Genomic DNA, 12,218 nt, shown 5'->3' with positions numbered 1-12,218 from the left:
TTGCCCCTTAGTTACTTTAATGTATAAGATGCATTGCATACCATTAATATGTTTCAAGAAAAAAATCCCAAAATATATTCTCATTAGCAAGCACAGAGCATAGAAAACAAAACCACCAAACCAGAACCAACAAAATATTCTTATTAAAAAGAATATTATTTAATAATATTAATCAATAATGTTCAATATGTTTATTTAATAACATTATTGTCATTATTTAATATAATAAGTAATATAATAATGTAATATATTTAATATATTATTTAATAATTTTCTTATTAAATATTTTTATTAAAGTAAGAATATAACTCTATGTAATTGACTAAAATGTGTTTATACTTAAATACAACTGAATTAAATGTGAGATCAATAAAGATAGAATTAATTTCAATCATGATTGGCTTCATTTTCCTAGAAAATTCTAAAATTTTATGTGAATGCAGCCATGTAGTATTTACATTTACAGAATGAGTCAGACTTTTTTAACTCAGAAAATTTGTTTTAAGATTCATCCATACATATTGTAACATGTATCAAAGGTACATTATTTTTATTAGTGGGTAATATTCCATTTCATGAACATAGGACAATATATTTACACAATTACTTGTTTGTGGACACATTGTTTATTTTTTCCAGTTTGCAGCTATTACACATAAAACTACTATGAATATTCATATACAAGTTTTGATAAAAATTTGCTAGCATACATCTTGGAAGAGGAATGGCTAAGTGATATAAGTATATGATTAACACTTTAAGAAATGGCCAACTTGTTTCCAAAGAGGTTACATTTATTCCCAGTAGCACAGTACATGAGAAATTCATTCCCAATACCACAGAACTTGAGGCTCCCAGAAGCGGTAAATCTTCACCAACATGGGTTTTATCAGGTTTAATGTTAAAGGTTCCAATAGTCATGCCATAATATTTTAATATGGCTTTAACTTTCATTACTGCAATGACTAAAAATATGCCTTTTATGTGTTATTTTTACTTTTTTGCTAAAGTTTTTATTTAATTTTTTCAATTATATTGTTTGTTTTCTAACTGTTGAGTTTTAACAATTCTTTCTACTGAGTTTAAATGCTTTGTTATATGTCTGATATGGAAATATTTCCGTAGCTTGTGACTTTGTCTATTCATTCTAGTGTCTTTTAAAGACTGGAAGTTATTAACTATGGCATAAGTCCATTTAGAATTTACTCTTTTATTTTATTTATTTATGTATTTATTTACTTAATGTGTTGCAATATTGGGACTGAACCCAGGCCTCACACATGTTAGGTGAACACTCTACAACACAGCTATATCCCCAGCCCTTCTTTTATTAACTATATTTTGCCATAGGTTTTCTCTAAGTTGCCCAGGCTATCCTAGAACTTGTGTTCTTCTGGCTTCAGCCTCTAGAGAATCTGGGATTACAGGTGTGCACCACCACACCTGCTGGATTTGTCTAATCAGTGATAATATTGGTTTCATGTCTGGGAGTGTTTTGCCTAACTCAAAGTCACCAATTTTTTTTTCTTAAGTTTTCTTCTAGAAGTTTAAGAATTTTTTTCTTTTATATTAAATTATGATCTATTAGAGCTAAGTCTTATTGGTTTCTGAGGTATTGCATTAAAGTTTCTTTTTCTGGCACATGGGTTTTTAGTTATTCCTACAATATTTGTTTAAGACTATTTTTCTTCACAAAGTTGTGCTTGTATATTCATCTAAAATCAACTGTTTATTTATGCTCTGGTCTATTTCTGGACTGTCAGTTCTGTTCCCTTAACTGATCTGTGTAATGTGGTATCTTAATGCCAATTTTTATTATTAGTTATCATATACTTGATATAATCACAACAGAAAAATCATGAAGATTAAAATTATCTATTATGCCTGTTTTTTAAATATTTTAAGTTTCAATATCAATATTAAAATAAGAATTTTTTGAAATTATAAGTGTGTATATATATATATATATATATATATATATATATATATAGCATAGTCTTTAATTGTGACAATAAACTAATATAGTCATAAAACCTCAAATTAAGGACCAATATATGTGACAATTCTTTAAGATTTATTTTATAATTTAAATTTATCTTTTCATAAAAATAAGATAATCTTAGTTGTTACTTTTTTCCTTCCTCATATTATCACCATATTGATACATTAATTTATTCAACAGTTATTATTTAAACACATTTTATTTATAGTTCTAAACACTGAATAATATCAATAAACAAAAGAAAACTCTTATTTTTATTGAATTTACATTTAGTTTGAAGAAATAAACAAAAAGCAAAATAAATGAGTTATGTAGTTTGTTAGAAAGTGATAAAATATCCTGTGGGAACATATTAGGGAAGGATTGGGTACCTTGGTTGAAAGAATTTTACACAGTGTAATTTCAAAAGGCCCAACTGACTTATATGTAATATTGGAGCAAGAATTGAAGATACTGGGGAACTAATCAAGGGAAGGGCATGCACAGCACACCAGAGGACTCCAAGCAGGGAATATACTTGGCATCATAAGAGACCAGCACAAAAGCCAGGAGCTGCTGCAGTGTGAGGAAGAGGCAAGAGTAGGGGACGATGGGCCAGGGAGGCAACAGTGCGTTCCTAAGACAGAAACTCAAAGCCAGTGGTAAAATACTTGGCTTCTACAGGAAGTGAAGTGAGCAGTCCTTAAGAGCTCTGTAATTGGACCGATGTCCCTTCTATCTGGGCCTTAGAATAGACCCAGGAACTAGACTGGACACTGATTTGAAGCTTGAAGCCTGTCCACTTGCTCACACTGCACCCTAAGACAGAAATGTTCCTGATGACTCACAATGGACATCAACAAAGTATGTGCATACTGTTTTAAGCGTTCATGCAGCATTATCGCAGCAATGGTTCATTGACTGTTACACTTGCGTATTGAGTGGATGATAAAGAGGCCTTAGCATTCACATCACTCTTCCTTTTTTATGAAGAACAGCTTCTCTTCATAGCACATTGGTATTTCTCAAAGCAGGCTCCCCAGACCAACAACATCAGCATCATTCAGGAGCTGTTAGAAATGCAAAGTCTTATGTTCCATCCAGACTTACTGAACCAAGGACTTCAGAAGCAAGGCCCAAGAATCTGTATCTTAACAGTTTTGTAAGTTATTCTGATGTTCCTTCAAATCTGAGAATCACTGCAGATGAAGGAGGAGGATGAAAGACACACAGGTTTAGAAAATTAAAGACGTAAAGCAGCTAATAAATATTGATTTTTAGGATTTTACCCAAGGCATTCTTACTCTAGAGCTTTTAATTTTCGTGCCAGGGATATGCACATATAATTTTCTTTAACAATCAGCAAATCCACAAATTACGTATGGTTATCCCAATTTTTACAGATGAAGAACTGAACTCCTGGGTTAGAAATTAATAGGTTATGAGTTGGTATCAATAAGGAGATCTGCTCAACTTTACTAGTATGCAAAAATTCATTCAAAAGAAAGTCAAAACAAGTAGGGAACCAAGTCATGTTTTTTTTTGTTTCATTTTGTTTTGATTTTTGTTTTGTTTGTTTTTCATATTTAGTGTATAACCTTTTCAGGAATCCCCCAAGACTACTGTACAGAAAACACAAGATTGTGCTATCTGTGTGCCAGTTCTCTTTAAAGACATGCCAAATCTTCAACTTAGGACGTACATCACAAAGTGTATTTCAAAGTTTTGTTGTGAGTGATTTCATGATAAAATTTAGTAATGTTATATATTAATTGAATTGTCAACTTAGCTTTTATGAAAGTTATAAAAGCCCAAAGACGAAATTCTTGCCAATTAGAAAATTTTACTTGGCCCATAAATGTTTTTTTTTTAATTTATTTTTTGGTTTTGTGGATTTTTTTGTAGTCACATTATAACTATAAATAATTATAAATCATTTTTTTTTGCTTGTAAGAGTTCAAGTCCAAACTTAGAAATGACTAGGGGTCACAAACACACACTCACACACAATTTAATAAAAGCTATATATATGTCTACTTTCTTCTCAAAAATCATTCCTGGTAACAACTGAAGCCATATTATACATAGCCCAGGTAGAGACACTCCTCATTGAGGGACTCACTCTTAATTATCCATTTTGTATTACCAATTTCCATGTGAGTCACTGCCGTGGAGTCAGTCTCTCTGGGTGTAGCCCTGGCTTTCCCATGTACTCAGTGTGTGGACTTCAGCAAACTTCAGATTCCTCATCCTAAAAATGGAGATAAAGATAGATACTGAAGAAATTTGTTTTGACATATTAATTAGTGCTCAATTTATTTTCTGGTATCAAGGAAATATTTAAAAATCTAAGCTATCATTTATTTTCATATTTTTTCAATACAAAAGAAATATTTCACCATATGCATGTTTGTATTTTTTTAGGGACAGATGTATCTGTCAACTTCCAAGTAGACAGTAGATGACATGCACAAATTAGTATAATCGATGGAAGATATAATCAAATCACACTTTTAAAAATGGGTGGCATACAGGGAACCACCAAAGAATAGGGGACCATGTTAGCAACCCCAGGCCTGAAGGAAAGGGGAGACATAGTTAACAGAATCCTGTGAAGTTGGGAGAGGTTGGTGTGGAGAGGGGTGACTTTCAAACACCTGTGCATTATAACTGAGGGCAGCAGCCCAGCTGGGAAGATGCAGTGGGGAACAGGGGTACTGAGAGCCCCTCTTCGCTTCCTCTGCTTTCAGGACTGAGCTCAACTGCAAACTCAGAAGGCTGCCCGACAGCCTCCAGGTGGGGAGAGAACTGAACGCACAGCCAAGCATGCTGCATCTCAAGAGGCAAGAGTTCCAGGAAGGTCTGCCCATGGCTTGCTTTCCTCACCATACTTGCCTTGTCCTTTGATCACATGCAACCTGAGCTTCCAGTAAGCTTTTCAGTGTTTCTCACTAAATATGAACAGAAAGAACTTAAGCATCACTAAATACAGTTACATAAGTAGGGAATATACTGGGGCCAGGAGATACTAACAATTTGAAATTTATGGAGAGAAATTTGCCCACTTACATCTGTCAGATGTAACTTTACCAAATATTGTTTGAAAAGAACTATTTATTTATACTGGGTGTGGTGGCACATACCTGTAATCCCAGATGCTCAGGAGGCTGAGACCAGTGGATTTTGCATTCAAAGCCAGCCTCAGGAAATTAGCAAAGCCTTAAGCAACTAACTCAGTGGGACCCTCTCTCAAAACAAAAATAAATAAATAAAAAAGGACTGGGGATGTGGCTCAGCCTTTAAGTGCCTCTGGGTTCAACCCCTGGTACAAATAATATTAATAATAATTATTATTATAATTTAAAAGTCACCAATTGTCATTTATGTATTATTAATACAATGTTTTAAGTATTTCAGAAAGTATGTAAAGCAAATTAAAAAAAAAAACTTTTATGCAATAATTTTCCATTTACTAAAGAAAATATAATACCTGTTTAATGCTTTCAAATATTCATTTTAAGCATAAAAAAATAATTCCTAAAATTTCTGCCAAGCAAGAAAAAGTACCAAGTTAGAATTATTGATACATGTAAGAACTCATAGCTAAAAACTGGAAAGATGGTTTACCTCATCAAAAATATATAAATATAAAGTTTACAAGTTCTTTATACATTGTTGAATATTTCCTCAGGTGCATAGAGTACATTATGCTGTTGTTATTTATTTGGAAAGCAGATCCCCTGATTTTTCCCATTTCAGAAAACTTTTAAGGCAACATTTTAAAAGTTATAAGTAGGCGCTAAAGGAAAATAATATATTCCAGGCTATTTTTACTCAGTGCAGTTTTAGCAGTGAGACAATTTTGTTGGCAGCGGAGGGGCTGGCACCTCTGCCTGTCACAGTGGCTGTTGTGAATCACCTGTGGTCAGTATTGCATAAATGTTGAGTGTTTCTGCAGGATTGAAAGCAACTTTTTTTTTTTTTTGCAACTTTATCACGACTTTCTCCTGTACAGAAGTTGTTTATGTATGAAGTCTCCATGCACACTGTATTTATGTAGGTAAATTTACAATTATGAACAACTCCTGGCACTTTTGATTATTTTACCCTTCTCCATTCCACTTATAGGCAGTAAGTATATAGAAATATGTATATACAAATATATTTACCATATAAAAATATATTTGTAATTTATATAATTATAGATGCATAGCAGTCAGTTTACAAATGCCATTTTCAGGATAACTTTGAAAGTGCCAGAGTTATCAGAAGGCAATTCAATCATTAGCTGTTAATTGAAATGTATTCAAAATTCCCCTAGACACATTATTAACATTAGAAGATACAGATGTTCACAAATCTTTTAGAAGGTTGTCTTCAGACCAAAGACTTAATCCAGAAAAGCAGACACAGGGTACATGGATAGATTCAAATCCTTCTAACCAGCATGGACCTAACTATTGGATTAGGCATGCTCTGACAGCACTATCTCTTACCAAAAAAGTACAAGGAGCCATCTCTGATTTAAGCTCAACAGTTTGGAGGTTGAGTTCCTCTAACTAGATTCCTTCACTAGCATCTTAATCTCCACCCTAAGAAAAATGTTCTGAGAAGAAAATGACCTTTAAAATCTTAGAAAGATCTTCTTCTAGGATTTCATTTCCTGCTTTAAAACATGCCCTAACTTATCCAAAAGCAGAATTGCAAAGTTGGATTCAAAGTCATAAATCATGTAGAGCACCCTACATTTCTCATTCTCGTTTTTGTTACAAAATTCTGAAAACATAAACAACTAGATTCTAGCGAAGGGAAATGCATTACCTTCAGATGCAGAAGGTGCAGGTTATTTCTAAGACAGATCATGTAAGGAACTGAATCTGAGGTGTCCAGTTCATTTTATTGAAGCACACACCAATGTCCACCTATCTCCAGCCGAATGCACAGCCCTGGTGGGCACCTCCCTCAGCAATCCCACACCCTGTCAGATAACCTTTGACAGACCCCTCCCTCCTCTGTCCCAGCTCCTGTCCTTTCTGTCCACAATAGAGAGAGCAATCCTATTTAAAAGCTAATTACATTTTTTATCTTTTCTGCTTAATATTCTTCAAAGGAATCCTATGGTACATGAATAAAATTCAAATTCAACTTGGAATAAAGTGTAAACTCTTAGCCTTGTTCTGGAAAGTCTCTGCATAATCTTCAGTTTCAACACTAGCCTCAGATTCTGTATGCCACTGCTCCTTGCCCTATTTCCTCAAATATGCCACTCATTTATTTTGTACATGCCATCCTACCCCCTGAAACATGCTTTTCCTCCAGGTATCAGTTTAGTCTTGCTCCTGAAAATCTATGAGGACTCTTATTAAAACAATCTCCCTCCACCCTGTTATTTCTACTCCAGGAGTCTATGATTTCCTTCCCATGTAGCACAGATTCTGTGTGGACTCATTCTTAAAATCACCTGTCTCACCTCTTAGATTTAGAGGTGATGAAACCAGGATTGCAGAGAAATATCTCACTCATTATTAGTATTAGTCAACCACCCCATCATAGTACCTACAAAAGTGTTCGACAAATGGTACCCATCCATTAAATATTTGGTAAACCAGCTTCCCAACTATTTTGATAAATAAATTATATGTACATACTTATGTATATAATGTACAATAAAACTAAATATTAAAATTGTGTTCAGTAACGTAAAATCAAGTTACATAGTTAGCTTTATGGTATACATTGGTAAGTCTATGGCTTATAAAAATTGTATGATTATTATGTATTTGTATACATAAAGTCACCAAACATAAAAAGATTGTTTGACATATTTTATTATTAATATTGTTTTAATTTAGTTTAATTTCTTTATTTTTTCTAATCAATCAACAAGGTAGAGTCTAGGTAGCTCATGGCATTTTTAGTTCCTCTATTTCTTCTCCTTAAAGTTCTAGAAGATATTCTCAATTTTTAACAGGAGTTTGGAAATGACATGTTTTATATCACTGTTCCCCAAAATTCTATAGACTATTGTTAAAATAATGTTCTAAATATCTTAGGTAAAGGAACTTGTGTACATTTATTTTGACCTAGATTTAAAAAAAAAAACATTTATTTTTTAGTTGTAGGTGAACCCATACCTTTATTTTTTATTTTTACGTGGTGCTGAGTATTGAAGCTAGTGCCTCACACATACTAAGTAAGTGGTCTACTACTGAGCCACAATCCCAGCCCATTGATCTAGTTTTTTATTAGAGCATTGCAGTTATACATAGTAATTGAGTTGATTTTGACAAATCATACATGCATGAATTTGATTGATTCCATTTCCAATGCATAAAACAAAAAGCCCAGATGAATTGAAATGGAGTTTGTTTAGAGAAATAGGAGCCATGATTGAGGGCAGAAAAGAATCCTAAACAAACCAAACAATCAAACAAACAAAAAAATATATGAATGTAAACATATGAATTTGTATATATGTATAGATTTAATAGAATGCATCCCAGAGAATCCTCCCATGAATGTGTGTCCTTGAATTCTAGCTACTAGGTTTACCCCTTCAGGCACTACACAAAATAAAGATAATGTGTTGAGGTTTTTGTTATTGAGCCAGTAATTTGCAGGAAAAGGTCAAGGCTTCATTTATTTTGAAAACTACAGCTGGACCAGCTGGACATGCTACTCATACTTTATTTTTCAGCTGGCAAAGTAGGTGTGTGCATATTCCCTATATAATGTGTGTATTTTCAATTAAATACTCTTGGTACCAGGGCAAAGGATGGGTTGCTTTTACATAAATATGCTAACATTTACTCCCACACATGAAAAAATCTTTTTATTTATTATATTAATCGTTTCTTTGGCAGAGTGAGTGAAGTCTGAAGTATCTTGAGTGTCAAACAAAGAATAAATCACTGGGCACACAGGTTAAGAATTATTTAAAAGGAAAAGGGTTGACCATTTGGGAAGAAAATTTTCAGAAAATTTTTGAGCAAAGCTTACATCTCATTGACACACCCTTGTTGTCATTTAAATCACAAAAGAGACTTAATTATAAAAATCATTTTTATGATTATAAATTCTTCATAACTCTACAATCATAGCATGAAAATGTATAAGGTCTCATGGTAAAATAAAAACTTAGAAGTCACTTGGTCCTACTCAAAAAACTGAATTTCAGAGACTATCCATTACTTCCTAGGATCTCATCTCTTACTGTGACAGGGCCAAGTACACTCCAAATTCTTACATAATCCTTTTCTGTTTAAAAAACAGAAAGGAAACCTCTTACATTCAAAAGTTCCCTTCTATACATGTTAAGTAACCTTAGCACAATTTTTAGTTTTTCATATATAAAATTTTTCTTGATATTTACTGTATTTGATGTCTTCCCTATTTCTCTGGCTTATTTCTTAGATCTGGTTAATGGTTGGGCACTACACACATTCCACTTTTAGTTGTTGCTGCTATGTGATTCTTTCATCCAGTGACGGTTTTCTGAGGGTCCTTTAAGGAGCAGTGTAAATCTAGAAATAAATAAGACATGATCAAAATCCCAGGGGGTGGCCAATCTATTAGGGAAAAACTGACACATAATCTGTAAATGTAAAATTAACATTCTGAAGTTATTACAGAAGTGAACAAAAAGGAGGAGTGCAGTTTCTTACACAGGAAAAAGTGGTATACATTATACCTCTGGAACCCTGGAAGAACTTAATAGAGGAGGTGGTATAACTTTACTCCTGTGTTAGGCAGCCTTTTGTCATGGTGACCAAAATAATCAACAGGTACAAGTTAGAAGAGGAAAGATTCATTTTGGTTCACAGTTTCAGAAGTTTCAGTCCATGACTAGCTGGTCCCAAAGCAGAACAATGGCAGAAGGGCAAGGCAGAATAAAACTGCTCAGCTCATGGTAGCCAGGAACAAGACAGGGAGGGAGAGAGAGGAGGGGCTTGGGAGAAGATAAGTCCTTCTACAGCATGCCCCCCCCCCCCAGGAGAAGATAAGTCCTTCTACAGCATGTCCCGCCCCAGGAGAAGATAAGTCCTTCTACAGCATGCCCCGCCCCAGGAGAAGATAAGTCCTTCTACAGCATGCCCCCCCCCAGGAGAAGATAAGTCCTTCTACAGCATGCCCCCCCCAGGAGAAGATAAGTCCTTCTACAGCATGCCCCCCAAGCCCCTGTGACTTACTTTCTCCATCTAGATCCCACCTATCTGTAGTCCACTCAGCTATCAAGTCAGTGGATTGATAATGAAATGGATTAATCCACTGATGAGGTCAGAGCCCTCATGATCCAGTCATTGTCTAAAATGCTCACTTCTGAGCCTGATGCACTGGGGACCATGCTTTCAACATGAAGAACATTCCAGATCTAAACTCTAACACTCTATAAAAAGGAATAGGTTTATTCAACAGAGATGAAACCATGTGGGAGACTGTGTTGATGGCGGCAGAGGAGATTATGGCATTAGTTGGAAGATTTAGATTATTGATAGATGAAGCAAATTTTAAGAACTATGATTAATTTAATATGGTTTCAGGGAGATGCCTTGAGAAAGAGAATGGGGAATTGACAATCTAGGAATAAACAAATGAATAAACAATCTATTCAATGAAATAATATGAGAAAACTTCCCAGACTTGAATGAGACAGAATCCCAAATCCTAGAAGCTTACAGGATGCCGAATGTGCAAAATCATAAGAGATCCACACCTAGACACATTATAATGAAGATGCCCAACATACAGAATAAGGAGAGAATTTTAAAAGCTACAAGAGAAAGGAAGCAGATTACATTTAGGGGTAAACCAATCAGGATATCAGCTGATCTTTCAACACAGACTCTGAAAGCTAGAAGATCCTGGAATAACATATTTCAAACACTGAAAGAAAATGGGTTCCAACCAAGAATCGTGTATCCGGCGAAATTAAGCTTCAGGATGGAAGATGAAATTAAAACCTTCCACAATAAACAAAAGTTAAAAGAATTTGCAGCTAGAAAACCATCTCTTCAAAAAATCCTTGGCAAAACATTACAGGAAGAGGAAATGGAAAATAACAATGAAAACCAACAGTGGGAGGTAGGACAGTAAAGGGGGGAAAATAATCAAAGAGGAAAACAAATCAGGTTTAGTAACATTAATAAACAAATATGGCTGGAAGAACAAACCATATCTAAATAATAACCCTAAATGTTAATGGCTTAAACTCACCAATTAAGAGACACAGGCTAGTTGAATGGATCACAAAACAAGACCCAACAATATGCTGCCTACAGGAGACGCATTTGATAGGAAAAATATACATAGACTGAAGGTGAAAGGTTGGGAAAAATCATATCACTCATATGGACTTCGGAAACAAGCAGGAGTGTCCATACTCATATCAAATAAAATAGATTTCAAGCCAAAGTTAATCAAAAGGGATAAAGAGGGACACTACATACTGCTCAAGGGAACCATACACCAACAAGACGTAACAATCATAAATATATATGCCCCAAACAACAGTGCTGCTATGTTCATCAAGCAAACTCTTCTCAAGTTCAAGAGTCTAATAGACCACCATACAATAATCATGGGAGACTTCAACACACCTCTCTCACCACTGGACAGATCTTCCAAACAAAAGTTGAATAAGGAAACTATAGAACTCAATAACACAATTAACAACCTAGACTTAATTGACATATATAGAATATACCACCCAACATCAAGCAGTTACACTTTTTTCTCAGCAGCACATGGATCCTTCTCAAAAATAGATCATATATTATGTCACAGGGCAACTCTTAGACAATATAAAGGAGTAGAGATAATACCATGCATCTTATCTGATCATAATGGAATGAAACTGAAAATCAACGATAAAAGAAGGAAGGAAAAATCATGCATCACTTGGAGAATGAACAATAGGTTACTGAATGATCAATGGGTTTTAGAAGACATTAAGGAGGAAATTAAAAAATTCTTAGAGTTAAATGAAAACACAGACACAACATATCGGAATCTATGGGACACATTGAAAGCAGTTCTAAGAGGAAAATTCATTGCTTGGAGTTCATTCCTTAAAAAAAGAAAAAACCAACAAATAAATGATCTCATACTTCATCTCAAAATCCTAGAAAAAGAAGAGCAAAACAACAGCAAAAGAAGTAGAAGGCAAGAAATAGTTAAATCAGAGCTGAAATTAATGAAATCGAAACAAAAGAAACAATTGAAAAAAATTGACAAAACT

Source organism: Spermophilus citellus (genome assembly GCF_964194105.1).
Source record: "Spermophilus citellus genome assembly, chromosome: 8".
In the NCBI taxonomy this organism is placed as follows: Eukaryota; Metazoa; Chordata; class Mammalia; order Rodentia; family Sciuridae; genus Spermophilus; species Spermophilus citellus.
The sequence above is the reverse complement of the archived record's forward strand: the minus strand, read 5'-3'. Positions refer to the sequence as shown.